At 35.3% G+C, this 20,061-nt stretch overlaps 1 protein-coding gene and 1 long non-coding RNA gene across 2 annotated transcripts in view; one reads left to right on the top strand and one right to left on the bottom strand.

The window, feature by feature from the left end:
* Positions 1 to 2,293: 2,293 nt before the first annotated feature.
* LOC138705634 (uncharacterized) lies at positions 2,294 to 3,694 on the bottom strand. Its single transcript, XR_011333703.1, has 2 exons — positions 3,430 to 3,694; positions 2,294 to 2,841 (listed from the first exon to the last, which is right to left on the bottom strand). It is a non-coding gene; the product is annotated as an uncharacterized lncRNA (long non-coding RNA).
* Positions 3,695 to 4,434: 740 nt separating this feature from the next.
* The window catches only part of Rab23 (RAS oncogene family member Rab23), a 524,702-nt gene continuing 509,075 nt past the window's right edge, over positions 4,435 to 20,061 (top strand). Inside the window, exon 1 of the mRNA XM_069834397.1 lies at positions 4,435 to 4,839. The gene's annotated coding sequence lies outside the window, so the exon portion shown is untranslated. The remainder of the gene's footprint in view (positions 4,840 to 20,061) is intronic.

The raw sequence follows: 20,061 nt of genomic DNA, 5'->3' as shown, positions 1-20,061 counted from the left end.
GTTCCTGTGAGGATTCCATCTCAGGTTTTTCTTTTCGTACTCTTTAATTTCGAACTCCTAAATTCTAGAACGTTCTAGTTTAAAATAAAATACTTTAAAATGGAAATATGTAACTGATCGAAATATCATATGAACCAGAATGTTCCACAGAAGTACCTATGAAAGCTAGAAGAAAAAAGCTATTTACTGAAGAAATGTGGAATTTATCTACGATCGGGTGGACATCATTTCAAACATTTGATATAGGCTAATTTAAGGTAAGTTTAAGCATTGTGTTACCATTGAATTACATCCCTATTCTTTAATTTAATCATAGATCTGAATAATGATCTCTGTTCACTTATTTCACGATAAAAATGTGTCCCCTTATGGCTGGTGAAAGGCTGGGAAACGGCCGGTACGTGTTGAGGGCGATCCAGATTGAAAACTCTGTAGAAAGTTAAAAACAGAATATTTATGCGTATTTATCCTGCAGGACTATTGGATGGAAAGTATATCGTGGAAGCCTGACAAAAGGATTAAATTACTTAAATGCAGATGTTAAGCTACTTTTTAAAATTGACGTCCAGTTCATATTGGCAGCTTATCAATGTAGCCTACAACTCTTGAAAGAGACTTCATCCTGATGATTTCAAATAAATGTAGATGCAAGTTCTGTACTGCCAGTATTTTAGCCGTTGCTTACGAGATTACACAAGCTGGCGCATAGAGCTTGAAAAACGAGTCTGAAGTGGTTCCCTCGTAATGCCAATTCCGCCGCTCGGAGCGCTGTTCTGCCCTATATATTCATAGCAGAACACTTAAAAGATATTGACATTTGGCACATTTAAAGAACTCACCATTGCTTATTAAATGCTTCGTACAATATTTTATGGACAATAGACGTAATTTGCAAACTTCTATTCCTCAATTATATTACAATAAAAGGCTATCATTCTTGATATTAAAACATATTACATATAAATTGAGGGACTGTCTGCTCTGTACTTCAGTTCATACACCAAACATTTCCGGAAATAAATTAACTTGACATCTTACATATACGCACTATAGCCTATCCTTTTCGCCTAATATTATTAATATTGTTATTAAATAAGATATTGCAACTAATTAAGGTACTGCATTATCTTTAATTTCCTTGAATTCATAATTAAGCATTTGCAAGAAGGCGTAACTTTTCCCTCTCTTTTAAAAAAAATACGAACGTCACAATAATTGAGAAGTATAATTATTACGCGATTTTTTCTTGCAGTGGTGAAAATATTTCTATAGGCCTACTGATTAATCTATTGAGCATAGTAATAGTAAACGCTGTAGTATTCTTTTCTGAAGCCAAGATTTTCGCAAGAACTGAAGTGCGACATATGTAAAGATGAGGAAATGTCCCTCTTTCTTTTAGGAAAACTTGTGAAGCCACTACTGGACAATATTGCCAAAGATATTTCCAGTAAATACGAAGTGATTAGGAAACTTAATCAGAAGCCCCTAAATAGAAAAGTGCTGAAAGTGCAATAAACTGGGCCATTTCTTAATTACATATAGAACACTGGAACTGACTATCTACAAGGACCCTCGTGTTATAAATATTATGATTATTTCAGATTGTGATACAGTTATAAGCGTACATTCCTAAAACTTAAAAGTAACAATGAGGATGCCCTATGTTATAGGAAAGTTTTAAACGTGTACATTTAACTTTTTTATGAATGATTTCCTGATCAAGATTTTCATTAACTATGTGCCAAACTTTTGAAGTGAAGAGTGCAGTAAGAAACTGTTGGACATCTGATCAGTATTTTAATCATGTGCTGGTTACAGTACATTAGGTGTCTTCTTGAATATACCTGATGAGGTATGTATATGAAGTTTGTATCGTCAGTATTCAAGTAGCCTACTTATGTATGTAATTTTTATTATCTGTACAGAAAAAAATTAGCTTATGTGATAGTATGAAGTAATCTCTCACGAAATAACAAGGAAGAGAAAGGTGCTTAAATTTAAATATTGAAAACAGGTTGATAAGAAGAAAATAATTTTTACTTCCTTTCAATTATTAATGAAACCTGGCCACTCACCATTCGCAGTTGATTTCTGTCGTTACAGGTCTATTCTTCATATTCTGTAGCTTTCAAATAATTTCTAAAATAAATATTACGCCTACTTAGCTCTTGTAAAACGAAATTTTCACTTTCACTTTCAACGGAACACTCACTTATATTCAGTTCTTGTATCTTGCAGTAAATTATCCATTTGTGATCATCTTTCGAATATAACCTCCCATTGAAACGACCACTTAAAATCATGAGCTAGAATTTATTATTTTAAAAACATTTCCACGTACATACTGTTATAATTGTTATGAACCACAATACAAAAGACAACACTGTGAAATTGGATTAATTTACCAAGATCAACATCAATGCCGGTAGTATAAAATCACATATAGGCCTAGGCTATATTATTTCATTACTTTATGGTATTAATTAGAAGAATTAATTTTGAAGAATTTACAAATATGCTGAAATAATTTATGACACCTCTTATAGAAATGTAAAAATATGTATATACATTTTGAAACAATGGGTATAGCACCACTTGAAAATGTTGAGCACTTTAACAGTAACTTGTAAATTGTTCCATCATGTTGTCTATAGTGTTCATTTAATGTAGCACTTTTAGAATGAACGTGGTTCACATACATAAGAAGAAATGACGATGGAATGAGTCGAAGACATACAGTTTTCTTTAATTTTTAGCAAATGATGAAGTTGAATATATACTGTTACTTCATATCCTAACATAAGTAGAGTTGCCACCATAGATGTAACACCTCCGTAACACCTGAAATGAATATAAAATAGATTAATGTATTGGTAATGATACAAGAATAAAAAGAAATTAGGCTAGACATAACCTCACAAAATAACAAACACATGCTAAAAAAAAAAAAAACTTTACGTATCCGTATATAATAAAACTAGATATTCTAGATATAATTTGATTCACACGATAACCACCTCAGCCTATTTCGCAGCAACCATTATTAGTTACCAGTTTGAGGTGCATTACCTAATCTCATACTAACCTTGTTAAGTTCTCTAACCTAATTCACTGATAATTACGTAACAATACACAGGTCTAAAATACAGACAAATACACATTAATTACCTAATAAGTACAGCATGAAGATAATTCATTACTTTTGTCGGTATTTTCTAAAAGAGAAAGGGAAAACAGTAACAACATTATCTTCAATGTTTACATCACGTCGTTCACATTTTCATTAGGCCTATATCAGTAATGCTTGGTAAGTGAAACAATGCATGAAATTATTTTACATTTCGGGTCACATCATTCGAGAGTCGGAAAATGCAATTCGCTACTTTTAACATAGCATTGCTTGTTATATGAGAGAACTTTGACATTTACCTTAACCTATAAAGATACGACCTGTTGGTACAGAGTTCTTCACATAGCAAAACACAGACAATTTTCGAACATAACTTAGCTGAACAAACTTCAAATAACACTGTAATATGCTTGGCATATTTGTAATATTCGTACTCAATGAGTAATGCACAATTAATCGAACTATTTTCACGATGCACAATGCTTTGTAATGGTACTATTCATCATTTCATAGGGCAGGGAGGCGAACCTAGCGGCAGAAATTGTCATGACTCACAGAGACCTACTCTCGATCGTGCTATGCGCCAGCTTGTGTAATCTCGTAAGCAACGATTTTAGCACACACATATGTTGCAGATTAACATAGTAGTTGCTTCAATTTTAACTGAATACATACGAGTTATACTTTTAAATATAATAATTAAATAACATATTTGGCTTACATTACAGAGAAAAACTGTATGCTAAATAAATCGGAGTAAAACTTAGTTTAAATTGCAGTCTTATTTGTAGAGCACGCATAGAATTAATTCTGGTTGAAAATAACGGGCCATACAGTTGAGACTGTATACATCTGAAGTATAATTAGAGAATACAGTATGTAACTAGTCAGCGATGTCTGTAATGGATAGGGGGAAAGGAACTGGCCACCCTATCTCTTATCTCCTGGCCTAGTTGCCTCATAAGTAATGTCTTATTGGTGTTACAAAGTTCAGACCTGTCTTCAACAACAGTTAAAAATACGTTCGAAAAAGTACTTTTCTTTTTTTAATGTAATGCTATATTTTTAATGGATTCATTTTACATTATGATGGCCAAAGCGAATTATTCTATTACTCCCCGTGCTTTATGTTTTTGTCCCAGAGAAAAAGGCCTAATACGACACTGATCAGTGATCACATTTAAGGCACCGCACTCTTTTTTACCACCCCTCTACACTTGCCGAGCAATCGAATCCTCCTCCTCCATACCTATACAGACCAGTTCAGGTGCTGGTATCTAGTGACGGTAAGGAGAAGCATGAGGCGTCGCTCTTCACGGTCGTTCAGATCCCGAAGTTAATGCACGCAGGTGAGCATAAGCGAGTTAGTTGTGTCTCTTTGTACACATGAGGCGGACGTGTTATCCCAGAGTTCGCTCACGTAAGCAATGGGATTAATTAAATGCGAGTGTTGTTCGATGAAACGAATATAATATTACCGATTTTTAAATCATTAGCTAGTGTACTTGTAGGGAAGGAAGAGTATTGTTGAAAAAGTGGGTAAATATTAAAGTTGTGTTGTCTTTACAAAGTGTGTCGGACCATCACAGAAATTGCTGCTGGTGTTTATACAACCTGCTCTTTGTCGCCTTCGATCAGTGATCCACATTGATGAAGAATAGTGTCTTCTATTTCGTCTTCCTCGTCACTGGTTGCTTAGTAGTTGTAAGGTGAGTGACCTAGCCTTAGGCGCTACTACGCGTATATCGCATGCACTAATGCGTAACTAAATTCAACAACTTCGAAATATACAACAATTCTTGTTTCGCTTTTGCGGAGAAACTGGTATTTTCAGATGAATTAAAATTGAAAGAAGTTGCATTTACTGCCTATAACTGTGGAAATCAACATAACATTGCGCAGAAGCTGTTCGATAATAAATATTCCTAAACAATAGCTAAGTAACTTGTTAACCGCACCGTAGAAGAGTCATTTGATGGGTGAACTCGTTACTTTTTTGATTATATCCAGCAATGTGTCTGGCAATTGTCAGATTTCATCTGACTCCTGATGCGAAGTTACGTTAGGTCTTAAATGCTAAAGTTAATTTTACGTAAAGTAATGTGTAAGCATATGAGACATGATCCATACAATAAAATTCGCTGCATGTATCTAAAAAATAATTATATCCGGTCTCGCATTGCAAAACACGAGACTTGTTCCACAGTACGAACGAAGAAGCCGAGCCGGCTAAGAACAATGCCGACAGTCGCAAAGAACAAAGGAAAGAAATATTAACTTGTGCACCATATGTTTGTTTCGTAACTCGACGAAACTTGGCGTTTTTTTTTTGGAGAACTAAATGACATATTTCCTCATACGTTTTTTACTATAATTATTGACCTTTATTTCAGAATAATTTAACATGTTACTCCTAAAGCCACGCCGGGGATTGGGGTTGAAATTTAGCTAATTAAAATTGAATTTGTGTTCGATTAAGGTGTCGGGACAGGTTTTTCCATGAAAATTATAGCAGTTGTTTCATGGACAAAAAAAAGAATGGGTATTCTGCTCTCCGCCCTCTCACCGTCCCATCCGGCCGTAGGGTACCTTCTCAAGAGATTTGTTTTAAACATTCACAGGCCTATATTACTTGATTGTCCCATAGGATTATTATACATCTTTTGAATACTAAGGGAAAAAATAACCCAGTCACCAATCAACAACAATATGTCAAAGTATGCCTATTATGACAAACTTCTGTTTTGGCGGCTTGTTAATTGCGATGACTTACACACACAATGGAAATGACTAGTTTCCATTTTTGTTATATATATCTTTCTTTTTAATCGTTTGTACAACCGACGTGTCAAGGTCCCGTCATCCTCAATAAAAAGACGGGTGTGGTACAACAGTTTCATTCATTATTCCACCAATGATCGATAATAATAATAATAATAATAATAATAATAATAATAATAATAATAATGCAAACACAGCTAGAGACTGCGGTAAACACCACCTAAAATCATCACTAACTTGAAGGCACAGGCCTGTTAAACTACTGCTGGTAGTCTCATTGTCTCTCCAACCTTTTCTTGGACTCCTGGGTATCCTATGTGCGCCCACGTGGTCTGTGTTGCCAAAGCTATCCTTAATGATAAATTTATATTTACTCTTCCTATTTAAACGGTCCAGTTTTGTCGGTATTTATGAATTATTGCAGTTATGCATTCCATATTCAATTCTGGCGAATGTCTTCATTTCGGACGCAGTCCAATACAGTATATCCCGTCAATGCATTGACTCGTATGTCCTCAGTTGAAGATAAGCTACAACTAATGTTCCGTTGGGACATTTGAATGGAAAATATTACGGTAACTTGCTTAAAAGCGATTTTAAGAGAGTACCGGTAGTAAGATTGAAAGCTCTTACAGAAATTGTCAGAATTGCTTTAGAACATTTGTCATACAGTCCACATGAAGAAAGAATGATGTTGAAAGTAATCAGAAAGAGGAAAAGGAATTGGCTGGGTCACTACAGATATTCTCATTAGAATTATGTTGTCCCTTATCAATATTTTCAAGTATATTGACGTTAGCAGTGATACTGTTACTTTTTTATTAACAAAAAATCTTAGGAGGTTCTCGCTACAGGAACAGTTTGGCTGTGACGCATGCGTGGACGTCTCATGCAATGTCAGCGTGATCCTTACCTGGATTTATTTTCCCATGCACATTTCAAGAAGTTCCCTTCGTGCTCCGGTTACAATCTTGCATGCACGAAGGTTAGGTTTGGTTAATTTAGATTTTTATTAACCAAATCCGTGCATGCGCAGTTATCATCTCACAGCCAAACTATTCCTGTCGCGAGCCGCACGTAATATGTTGTGTTGGACTATGTTTTAATTTCCCCCGACATGTATTTGCGTAAATATTGCGAGTAGATTACGTGGTGAACATTAACCGCAAATTTACTTTCGTTCATTTCAATGATATTCCGTGAACCACACATTTTTTTTCCCCTTTTATTTCGTTGTGATAATCTACTGTAAGATCCTACTACATTTGCTTTTTCTTTCAGTGTATTCAAAACACCGCCGTTATACTCCGTAAATCTGGGACTTGACTTGGGGAGTCAATTATTTAAGAATATAGTCGCGAATTTTACTACCACCATTTCGATTGTCTTTTGTACAGCCTGGTGACTAAAGGCCAACGTAGTCGGCGTTGTTCTACCTGGTTATTATGCAGTTGTTCCGAATTTTAAGTGTTCTTTTCAGCAAAAGGTTCTTTAAAATGCTTCTTGTATTTCAATCAACAAATGTGTAAATAATATTAAGCATGAGCATTGCGTGCCGATACATTTCCTCAAGGATATAAAGAGCTTCAACTACAAAATATTGGATGAATGTCGAGAAAAAAACATTCTCGCTGTTGTACAAGAAAATGAAGGGAAAACAAATATGAAAATTTCGACTTACTGGTAAAATTGGCAACTCAAAGTTCACCATTTAACTCTTTTAGGAGCCAGTTATATAAAGAATTAAATTCAGAATAAGACATCAAATTAATTTTTTATTATACTTAACTATGAATTATATAAATGCTAACTCCAAGTTATTTCGTCTTAACTTTCAGTTATACATATAACAGACGAATTTCTTAGGTTAATCACATTAACTGAAGTTTACAGAAAATATTTCCAAAAGAAAAGGAGAGAAAGTTTGTCCTCATAATTAAAATGATGAGTGAAGTTTATTTTCATTTTATTTATACAGTCTTTTGTTTAAAGTTTCGATTCTGATGAACATGTTAGACCTATACACACTTTTATTATTTTTTTCTAGGTTAAGTTAAATTACAAATTAATATGCAATATTTGTTTCCAAGCTTGTGATACCTTATCTGATGGTATCGAATTTTACCGTGCTCCTGTTGTTCTCCACGAGCGGGAAAATCCGTTCATTGAACTCGATTACAAACGGTTTAAAATTAGTTTTCGATTACCAACATTTGTAGTGGAATAACTTGAATAATGGTTACATTCTCAGTTACATCACAAACAAAACTAAATCAAGATCTGAATCCAGTGTTCATGATTATTCTCTCACGTATTGAGGCGCAAATTGAAGAGGCGGTGATGATTATATTTTCTGTCTCATTGGTGAAACCGTTGAAAATGAACTGGCTTTACACACGAATTTCATTCATGTTTCGCGATGTTGCCACATATTTTACTGCAAATATGAGTACTAACCCTAGTTTGCATGTTCAAAAGTTAATTTTATCAACATATGTACAAACTAAACTAGAACTACTAATGCTTTGTTAAAAGTAATCTATAGTTAGTGACTTTTATATAACTGGGTCAAAGAATAATGTCATTTCATGAGATTGTATAATATTTCATAATTCTACGTTTGTATCCAGGTTCCGCTGCCATGTAACGACGTATTGTCAACAGTAATCTCACTAGAGGTTTTGATTGGGCAGGGCATAGTTGCGTCACACGGTCGGATTAAATGCAGCATATAAAAAGGGTCCCTGTTTTGTGGGCATAGTTGCGCCCCGTTCCCATCAGGTAGAGAAAAAGGCATGGCATAGTTGCGCCCCGTTCCCTTCAGGTAGAGAAAAGGTCATGGCATAGTTGCGCCCCGATGAAATAGGTAGAGAAAAAGACACTACGGAAACTCGAGCCTCGTAATCAACCAACCTTATTGATTTCTTATTCGATTTATATTCATTATCGATACCGTTAAAATGAACACCATGAAGTTGGCACTATTTTATTAACTGTTTTTCTACTGTTTATGCAGTGATTATCGATAGCCTACCGTTAAAATGAACACCATGAAGTTGGCAGTACTTTATTAACTGACATATTCAAATGAGTGAGCCGTTGGAATATGGGGCCTTAGCAGTCTTGACATTTTATTAGTGATTTCACACCGTCTGTGGCGTATAGTGAGGTTAATTTAAAATGAATGTTAAGTTTAGTGAAAAGGGTGAAGAGTTAATAATAAATTGATAATGGTTCTAAGTTTCAATTTTCGAAACCCGTAATCAACCGTGGGGTTAAGATATCGATGTAGAAACAAAAAATGCAGTTCATTTATTGTGTGTGATCAATAAAAAAGTGTTATTTTAAATAGCAAAACTGATCATTCGCTAGGCCTACCTGATTTCAATGCAGCTATCACTGTAATATTTTTAAGCAATTTATTTATTTTATGACAATCACTTTCGTGTGTAGGCCTACTATGCTCATCGGGGCGCAACTATGCCATGTCCATCCTGCTACCTGATTTCTTCGGGGCGCAACTATGCCATGTCTCATCTGCTACCTGATTTCTTCGTGGCGCAACTATGCCATGTCCCATCTGCTACCTGATTTCTTCCGGGCGCAATTATGCCATGCCTAGGCCTCCCAATTGACCGCGGGGCGCAACTATGCCATACCGTTTTGATTTATCTAGAGAAAATCAAAACTCGAGTGGGATTTAATTGACTATTACACGATTAGAAGAAAGTATATAAAGATTAGAAGTAACGAAGTACTCTAATACAATAAAATATTGACTTACGAAAACACTGAACTGTCTTCAAATGTATTATTGTACCATTGTATTCCGAGATGGCAATAGTGTGTTATGATTAGCTGTTTTCTTGTTATCAGTTGTGCCAACTATAGAATCTTCATTGAACTCTGTGGAGGTTACTAGTCAAGAAAGCTTTGTTGATTCAGTTTCATTTTTGTTAAAACAGTTGCATTCCACTTCAATTATCCGGATCCCAGTAATCAACCCCGATGATTTTCAATAAATCTGAGCATTAAGCAATCTCTGATACGTGATATCCATAATAGCTATAACATAACCTAAATATAATAAAAAAGTGTTTGAAAAGTTATAATTAGGAATGATGAAATAAGGAAAGTTTTAATTACGGATCATGAAATAAAAAATAAACATGAATAATTTTAAAGGGAACAATAAGGCTTTGTTGATTCAGTTTCATTTTTGTTAAAACAGTTGCATTCCACTTCAATTATCCGGATCCCAGTAATCAACCTCACTTGACCGATGATTTTCAATAAATCTTAGCATTAAACAATCTCTGATACGTGACTATCCATAATAGCTATAACATAACCTAAATGTAATGAAAAAGTGTTTGAAAAGTTATAATTAGGAATGATGAAATAAGGTAAGTTTTAATTACGGATCATGAAATAAAAAATAAACATGAATAATTTTAAAGGGAACAATTATTGAAAGTACAGTTTTCAAATTTGAATGTTTTAGGGGTTGGTGGTTCAGTTGATGTTATATTGGATGTGTCCGTAAAAGAAGTGGAACTCGTTGATGTACATGGTGTACTGTCTTCCTCAACTTTCCGAATGGTGCTCTTCATTTATTTGTAAATAGGATTTCAGGGAAGATGCATAACTATGACCAGTGATCTTTATTAATTCTTGTTCTTGAATGCCAATGCGAGTCATACTTGAAAGTGCTGTGTATCGACTGGAGTGGTTTGTAATTTTTTTTTTTTTTTTTTTTAACGTCCAGACCAATGCAGTTTGAAATGTTGGCAAACAAAGAAACAAATGCTAGGGTAGTGATAAAAATAAACGAATGCTGGGAACGCGATAAAATTAAACAAATGCTAGGGACGCGATAAAATTGTGCGATAAGCAGCCATGATTGGTTGAAAGACGTCCTTTCGTACCGTTTTATTGGTCAAAAGTAGTATGACGTAGTAAAAGTGTAATAGTCACTATAATATTGAAATCCATGAAACTAAACGTGTATCTGAATATGCTTTGGATCGGGTGTAGGCTATATCGGCAGCTTGCGATAAGCACGTTTTCTGTATGCTACATAACCTTATAGGCTAATATCATCATGAAATTACATTTTCTTAGTAACTGCAGGTTGAGTATATCCACCACTCATTCATAATTATTTATAAAGGTCTACAGCCTTTGTTGACTTTGAACTGCGTGACTGTGTAGCAGGTCAAGGAGACTGCGCTGTTCAAATTTTATGTTAGGAATAATTTGATCTTTTTCAGGTTTCTGATGGAATAGATTTTGTGCTAGTAAGTTCAACGTAAATAGTGAGAATGAATTTATTTCATAGGAAATGAAGAATAATGTCCTCCTCTGCACCTTTAGTGGAATCTACAAATTGCACAGTTAGGACCGGGTTCAGTTTTCGAGAAGGAAATGAAAGTGTATTTCCCATTAGGACTAGTTAGTCGTTTGTCCTTTGCTTTGCTATTGTAGGCTACTACTTTAAGCGTTGATTTTGCATCATCCTGATTGTGATTAGAATGAAATGAGTTCCTCCATTCATGTGATCTCTGATGGTTCTCAGTTCTTACGGAACGGGTCAAAGGGATCCAGTAGTTAAGCAAAACTTAAAAAATCGTTAGTGTTGTTAGTAATGAAACCATCTGGATATTTTGGTAACTGACTTGAAAACCACCGCTTTCATTTAGGCCTATTTTCCAATATGGTGTGGAATTCATCAGATTTCTAAACTTAGGGACTTGGAGAAAATATATATTTCTCACTTTATCTTGTTGCGTGTGGATCAATTGGGTGATGTATAGAATTTTTAGATTCACTCACTCATGCTTGCTTACTCTGGTGGAGTTCAGATCAGGCCTTCTCTTAACGGGAATACGTACACTCACGGAACCATACGTAAAGTGGCCGACCATGTTTTTTTTTTTTTTTTTTAATTTAGCGCCAAACGGTACAGTCATGGGCATGGATGAGCAACTCGTGCTTACGAAGTGCTAAAAACTTACGTAAAGAAAGACAGACGGAGCCAGCCGCAGCAGTTATAAGTTGTTTGTAGTTATGCTGCAGAAGCAGTTCACTGCCATGGTGCGTTCTGGCGGCTCGTAATATCTAATCCATGATTTGTATATCAGAATGACGCATGGTACAATAATTATAATAGTTTTATACAAACTGTAGTTAAACACAATACTAAAATTCTATTATTGCCAAGCTTTCTTAATTAGAATACGATATTATGTAGTACTGAAAACATAAATTGAACACAGTCTTATCAAGTTACAACAAATACACAAGTAGCTACAGCACTTATTTATTATTACACTGTTTGTTAATATGTGTTGTATTTGAAACATAGAACATGAGAGTTTACAAGTTTTTATACATTAAAAAGTATTCCTCTATTTTCAGAAGATATTATTCTATATTCTTAAATAATCACAAATTCAAGGAAGTAATTGTTTTATGTCACGGAAATAAACTTACTCCTGAGATCTTTCTGTACGTTTAGAGTTTTGATACTTCTTTCTTGCATTAAAATCTGGTTCAAATTTGGAAGCATTATGTAGAAGCAAATATGTTTACTAGACAGGAGGCAAATACGCATAGATTTGGAAATTCTGACTTAGGAAGCATAGCGAGCATTTAGATTCCTGATTTCACCGAACTATCGTGAGCATGCGCAGTACAGAAAAAGCGTTCCAACACGGTCCAAACCAGTTTTTAACCAGAAACATGTACTGCAGTCGGGCGTTCCAACAAACTTCACACGAGTCCGGAACGGTCAGAAGTAGTCAGCGGATTGAGGCATGTACTGATAAGTGCGTCTCTCATACATGCGCGTAGGCTCACCAACGTCTCCTGGATACCGAAGAAAGACATGATCGACTGTTCACGTCAATGAGATTAAGATAGAAAGTGACAGAGTAGATGAATAATAAAACTAGAGCTGTAGTATAAACTTTCGCCAAAAATAAAGAGAATGAAAATTATTTGGGTATTTAAATAGTTAATTACTATTTAAACATACAACTTTGATTGAGAGCATAATAAATAACGTACATAAATTAATAATCAATAAAGAACTGCTTTTAGATGAGAGTCTCCCAGTACACGACATCGAATTAGTGAAATTCTTGCCTTCCATCTTTTTTGTTATCTTTCTAGAGAAAATTATCGAAATTCTATTATCTACAATTTGAATTAGCTGCGAAACGATAATAATTAAGCAGCCCATTCTTAGCAAAGATGATCACAGTTACAGCATCTCTGGATTTAGTACACATTAGGCTGTCGCATTTAAGCACATTTAAATACCATCGACTGATCCGGGATCGAACCCGCAACCTCGGGCATAGAAGGTCAGCGTTATACCAACTGAGCCAACCAGGCCGACTCATTCTTTTGATCACTATGACTTACGGCTTAATAATTTTGCTGTTTAAGACTATTATTTTATTGCAGTGGCATTGAAATCGAAACCAGAAACTTTATAACGTGTGTTAAATTACTGGTAGCTATTAAACATGGCAGAAAGTTTCCAAAAATTCTGTACACTCGTCAATATTACTTTCTTATTTCAAGTTTTTATACTGGAGTTACCATGCGCAAGAAATCCGTTATAACCATTTATCTGCCGAATTCATTTGCAGATGAGTTTATTTATTTTTCTCATGTCATATGGCTAAACACCAGTCAGTTGAAGAAGGTACAGTATAGTGGTGTTTTATTTTATTTTTTTTTTTATAAATTCGCACTTTATTTTGTTGTTCCCAAATGGGAACATTGGCAGGTATCATTCTTTTTTTTTATTTTTTTAACAAAACTTTATTCTATCTCTATAATAGTACAATAACGTACAATTAACTAATTTATTTCTTTAAAAAACACACACGAAGCTGAAAAAAAATAGAATGAACTGGTAAATTACTTTATTTACAAAAATCCATGAAACAATGGAAAACAATGCAAATTCATATTTCTCGAACATTCCCGACACTGAGGACGTGCATTACTTTTGCATTGCACACAGCTTCCCTGTTTGGATTCTACTAGGTAACGTCTGTCACATGTCCACACGTGTGGAGTAATGGTTAGCCCATCTGGCCCGGATTCGATTCCCGGTTGGGGCAAGTTACGTGGTTGAGGTTTTTTCCGGAGTTCTCCCTCAACCCAATATGAGCAAATGCTGGGTAATTTCGGTGTTGGACTCCAGACTCATTTCACCGGCATTATCACGTTCATTTCATTCAGATGCTAAATAACCTAAGATGTTGATAAAGCGTCGTAAAATAGCTAAGGAAGGCAAGAGCCACTTCTCTCCGGAACTCTAGATGTTCTTTCGAAGTTTTCCCATGAAGCTCCCGATGAAGTTGCCAAGCTCCTACAACAGCCATATTCACTGCATTTGCTAGAGTGACAACGACATTGTCATTCTATCTACATATGTACTCATCGCCATCACGTCAGTAATCAAAAGTTCCACTCTCCGACCTCTGAGATGGTGTAAGCGAGCAGAGTCAGTCCTCCCTTCACGTACAGTTCTTATAGCGTTGATTTTCGTATCCTTCAATTCTTTCAGCAAATTATAGGTATGATGTGAAAAAGTTGTCAAAGTATATTTTTACCTGAAGCGGATCACGTACAACTGAGAGTAATGCAGTGACCACACAGATTCCTAATGGTCCTTGATTTTCAGAATTCTTGCCTGAGTAGATTTCCATAGCGTAAGGATACCCGCTACTGGAACACAACATCCAAATTTAGAATCCAAAACGTATGGGTTTACCTTTTATAAACATTTTGCAAGAATGATGCCCATAATATGGAACCATGGATTCATCGATACTCAGTTTATTGCGGAATATCCCGAACTGCTGGAGATTCTTTCCTAATTCATCATATATTGGGGTAACTTTACCAAGCTTATCTCCTGCCTTCACTTGAGTATTGTCCATTAGATGAAAAAACTTTTTCATATCTCTGAACTTCTGTCTGCTCATAACAGTTGACACAATTTGAAATGAAACTTCTTCTGCTGTGCTCCAGTATAGGTCTTCCGCAGGAACAGAATGGTATTTTTTTGTTTATAATAATAATAATAATAATAATAATAATAATAATAATACTCCTACCTATAATAGGATCTAAAGTATTTTAGTATAATATTACTGAAAGTACTCTAAATTCAAGGTCCGTTCAGAATACCCATCCTTCTGTAAAGTATGCATCCTTTACAATAAATTTTTGTTTAATGGACTTTTAAGTAGCAACTTATAATCATTTTAGTTAATTAAGGTCAAAATTATTTTGAAAACTTATTTCATGTCAATCAGTAACACAGATATTTATAAAACTAACATTTATCAGATTTAAAGAAGAGTATATAATATCGTTTTATTCTGAAGAATTTTTGTATAGTAGGCCTACTACTCAAAAATCATTCCCACAAATGTCAGCTGCATATTAAATCGCAGGCTCTTTAAAGTGATCTGTGTTTCGAGAATACTACTGTTTTACTATAAAATACGTACTTCTGAGAGTGAACACAGACTTCAATCACTCCAAGAAGTAACTTGTATTCATGCATAAAAATATTTACGTTAATGAACTCTTTAGCAACAACATAGAAGAACAAAATTAGCTTTTCGACACCGTGTCCTGGAACACATTTTAACCTTTTGGAACTACTTAGGTGGTACTTACAGGTTCCATCGTCAGGGTAGATAAGTAAGACCAGAGGGGATCGCCTATCCTTTTGGACTTGTTACGCCAGGCTAATCCAGATGATAGAACCTGTAAGTAGTTCCGAAACGTTGGAAGTGTCAAGTTCCAGGACACAGCAGAATACTCAGAAATCTATTTAGCCTATGCTCAGTCACCGTGAAATCCTAAAAACTCATATAACTTAGAAGATTACTCCTTAATTAGCTACTGGAGTCTTCGTGATCATACTTTTTTATAATGTAGTGCCTAGCAATGCGGTGCTTACAATGAACTCATGATTGAATTGAATTAAAATGAAAGAGGAGAAATTTAAATGTACGCGAAAACACGTCCTTGCAAGGGATTCGGAACTGAAAGAAACTGAATATGTGAGCTCCAAGCCTGTTGGCCACTCCGGGTTACGCTGCTCTACTGAAGGAGCTCTAGAACATTTTGGAGGGGAAATGGACTCAAGACTATCTCCAAACTGGACAACTGGGAAATGGACTCACGATTATCATACTGAAACCAGATATAACTAATTAACATTAAATGGTTTCGGAGATATTCAACTATGAACGGTTAAATCCATAATATGCTTATGCTGCCGACCTCAGTCTCTCAATTCGTCTGTCTTATTCCAAAATATCATATATATCCGATGACAACTGAAATCGAGGTTTCGGACTTAACAGTTGCAAAATATCGATTCTTAATGGTTATAGAAGAATGAAGAATAGATTTTCCGCAAATTAGAAAATACAATACTACTTACATACCAGAAAAAAGGAATGGGCTAGCTTTTTCGAGGTCGTTTCATAGCGCGATTCACACGATAATGTTCGTGAGCAGATCAACATGCAGGTCAGAAGAGTGACCTTTCGTCATGTCAAATGGCTTCTACCTGTCATGCAGAAGGGAGAGGGTTCTAGCCTCGTCCCAGTGAGTTTTTATCTTTCTCTCGTTTTCGTTTTCTTTCCTTTTTTCCATCTTTCAATTTTTCTTCTTTCTTTCTTTCTTTCTTTCTTTCTTTCTTTTCTGAATAACGTTGTAATGGAATTTTACAGTCTTGGGAGCAATGTTTTAGTTTGTTTAAGAAAAAGTGGAATAATTAGAGTCCAATGCCAGTATTATTAGGCTTGACTTTACACGTCTGGCGAAGACAAAGTGGTTTTTCTGAAAAGAAGGGACAAGTTCTTGACTAAATTCTGAAGAAACTAGATTTAGTGAACTGTACTGTTTACGTTGCAATTGTAAGGAATATTAATGTCAATTTATACTTATGGAGTGTTAAAAAATGGTATAAAAATAATGAACTCTTAGAAAAGTTTTAGCTAAAAAGCAAACATTCTGTTGGGAGCTGATAAAAAAAATAAATTTCTTTCTTTCACTAAGTTAATAATCTCAAAAGAAGTGCTTATACAAATTTTTGTTCACTCGACCGTAATTACGAGGGCCGTAAAAAAATAAAAATTCGCCAGAGGCCATTAACAGAAAAAAAAAACGCACAATTTCATTGGAAAAATTTATTGGAACAGGCACAGCAAATGTTGAGCTATTTTTCAACATATTTTCCACCGCAATTATTGAGACATTTCTCATATCATGGGATCGATAGGAAGAGATGCATATGCTGTCAAACGCTGGCTCCGATCCCAGGCGGCTGACTTCTATGATACGAAAATTGATCTCATGGTATAACAAATGTCTCAATTTCAGTGGGGGATATGTCGAAAAATAGCGTAACAATTGCGGTATCTGTTTCAATAAATCTTTCCATGCAATTGTGCTTTTTCTGTAAACGGCCCCAGGGAAAATCACTTTCTGAACGGCCTCGTAATCGCGGTCGAGTGGACAAAATTTGTATAAGCACTTGTTTTGACATTATTAACACGTGCAAGAAGGAAATTTAACTTCTTTATCTGCCTCCATCAGAACGTTTCCTTGTGAGAATAATGAGTGGTAGAATTGTACTGTAACTTTCCCGGAAAATGTGTTAAATGCAATTAGACCTTGTCAAGTTCCAGTATGTTGTCCTGGATGGGTACCTGGTTCCAGCAGAGGAACATCCTAGGAAACTGTTTGAGGAGAGCAGCGAGAAATATAAGGGACTAAAAGTGGAGGCATTATTAGTAATTATGAGTAGACAAAAACTTACTGACTCTGGACAGATTAGTTTACGACCGGAATAACGTTGCAATTGACTTTTAGAGATTTTTTCCCGTAATTGTGTTTCTTTAAATTTGTTTCGTCTGAGAAGACCATCTTCCAGTTGTTTTTTTGGGAAGATGTGGGAGCCGGGTCAAGCCAAATAATAACTGATAGAAGTTCGGCAGTAATCATTCCACTTGTTTGTTAAACTAAAACATCGATACAAAAACTCTGTAAAACTCCAGTTTAACGTTATTCAGGAAATAAAAACAATTCACCGTGATGAGGGTCGAACCCACTGTCTTCCGCATGACACAGACATGTCTGAGCCGTCTGAGTTAGAGACGAAATGGGAAGACTTCACTTCTGCGCGGCATGTCAATATCCTCACGAATGCCCAAATTTAGATTTTACTGCACGATCTATATGTGTGTATGTATAGGCTGTTTTAGAATTCAACCGAAGACATTTAAGAGATTGTGGAAAGGTCCTAGATGTGTATTTTTAGATGGGGAACTAGGGGTTTTGATTGAAACTTGCACGTAATTGTGTAAAATGTTTGTGGGGCCAGTGCGCCACTGGTTGAACCTGCACGTGGTATAGCGATACTTACTTACTGCCTTTTAAGAAACCCGGAGGTTCAGTGCCGCCCTCACATAAGCCCGCCATTGGTCCCCATCCTGAGCAAGATTAATCCATTCTCTATCATCATATCCCACCTCCCTCAAATCCATTTTAATATTATCTCCCCATCTACGTCTCGGCCTCCCTAAAGGTCCTTTTTCCTCCGGCCTCCCAACCAACACTCTATATGCATTTCTGGATTCACCCATACGTGCTATGTGCCGTGCCCATCTCAAACGTCTGGATTTAATGTTCCTAATTATGTTAGGTGAAGAATACAATGCGTGCAGTTCTGTGTTGTGTAACTTTCTCCATTCTCCTGTCACTTCATCCCTCTTAGCCCCAAATATTTTCCTAAGCACCTTATTCTCAAACACCCTTAACCTGTGTTCCTCTCTCAAAGTGAGAGTCCAAGTTTCACAACCATAAAGAACAATCGGTAATATAACAGCTGTTTTATAAATTCTAACTTTCAGATTTTTTGACAGCAGACTGGATGATAAAAGCTTCTCAACCGAATAATAACAGGCATTTACCATATTTATTCTGTGTTTAATTTCCTCCCGATTATAATTTATATTTGTTACTGTTGCTCCATGATATTTGAACTTCTCCACCTCTTCAAAAGATAAATTTCCAATTTTTATACTTCCATTTCGTACAATATTCTGTCACGAGACATGATCATATACACTTTGTCTTTTCGGGATTTACTTCCAAACCTATCTCTTTACTTGCTTCAAGTAAAATTCCCGTATTTTCCCTAATCGTTTGTGGATTTTCTCCTAAGATATTCACGTCATCCGCATAGACAAGCAGCTGATGTAACCCGTTCAATTCCAAACCCTCTCTGTTATCCTCGTGGTATAACGATACATTTGGAAATGTGTCGGATACATGTTGCTATGTATTTGTGGCACAATCGGTAAACATTGTAGTTGGTTTCTGTCCGAGAATGAGGTCGAAAGTTCAAACTTCAGCAGATATTTTTTTTTTTTTAACTTAAGGTAGACTAGTGTTGTAACTAAAAAAAAAAAAAAACAAGCTCTGGTTATTTTTAAATGTAGGCCTACATAATGATGACAAGAATTATTTAGAAGAGTGAAGAAGGATTGTACTTTGAGAAAAAAATGCATAACCATTACTCTGGAAAGTCACAGTATGTTTATCATTTAACTTGTAGTTTATATAAATAGTGTATACATAGTGTATACCATTATTCTGTTTAATAGAAAATATCTTAACAAAATGGATAGATGAGAAACAAAGAAATTTCCCTTTTTGTCTTCATTAGAGGAGGAAGTAAGCAATATTCAGGAATTACTGTATAGTACGGTACATAATACGTATAAATACTGTACTAAAGGAAAACAAATTTTTATTTCGCTACTCACTGTCAGTTCGAAAACAAGTTACAGAAATTATTCAAATAACGTTCTCCGCTTTAATTGCAGTATTTTTACGCAACAAATCAATTAATAAATTTATTCTGCATTAAATAAATAAATAAATAATAATAATACATGTAAGTTTACAACGAATTTCATACAACTTAAACATTAAAATGGAACAAAAACGCATGAAAATAATTGTACAAAAAACAAAAGGTCCTGCACTCACCTCATTTGCAACCAAACATCAGCGCGTTTCCAACAAATATC

This window comes from Periplaneta americana, chromosome 9 (genome assembly GCF_040183065.1).
Source record: "Periplaneta americana isolate PAMFEO1 chromosome 9, P.americana_PAMFEO1_priV1, whole genome shotgun sequence".
Classification (NCBI taxonomy): Eukaryota; Metazoa; Arthropoda; class Insecta; order Blattodea; family Blattidae; genus Periplaneta; species Periplaneta americana.
The sequence above is the reverse complement of the archived record's forward strand: the minus strand, read 5'-3'. Positions and strand labels throughout refer to the sequence as shown.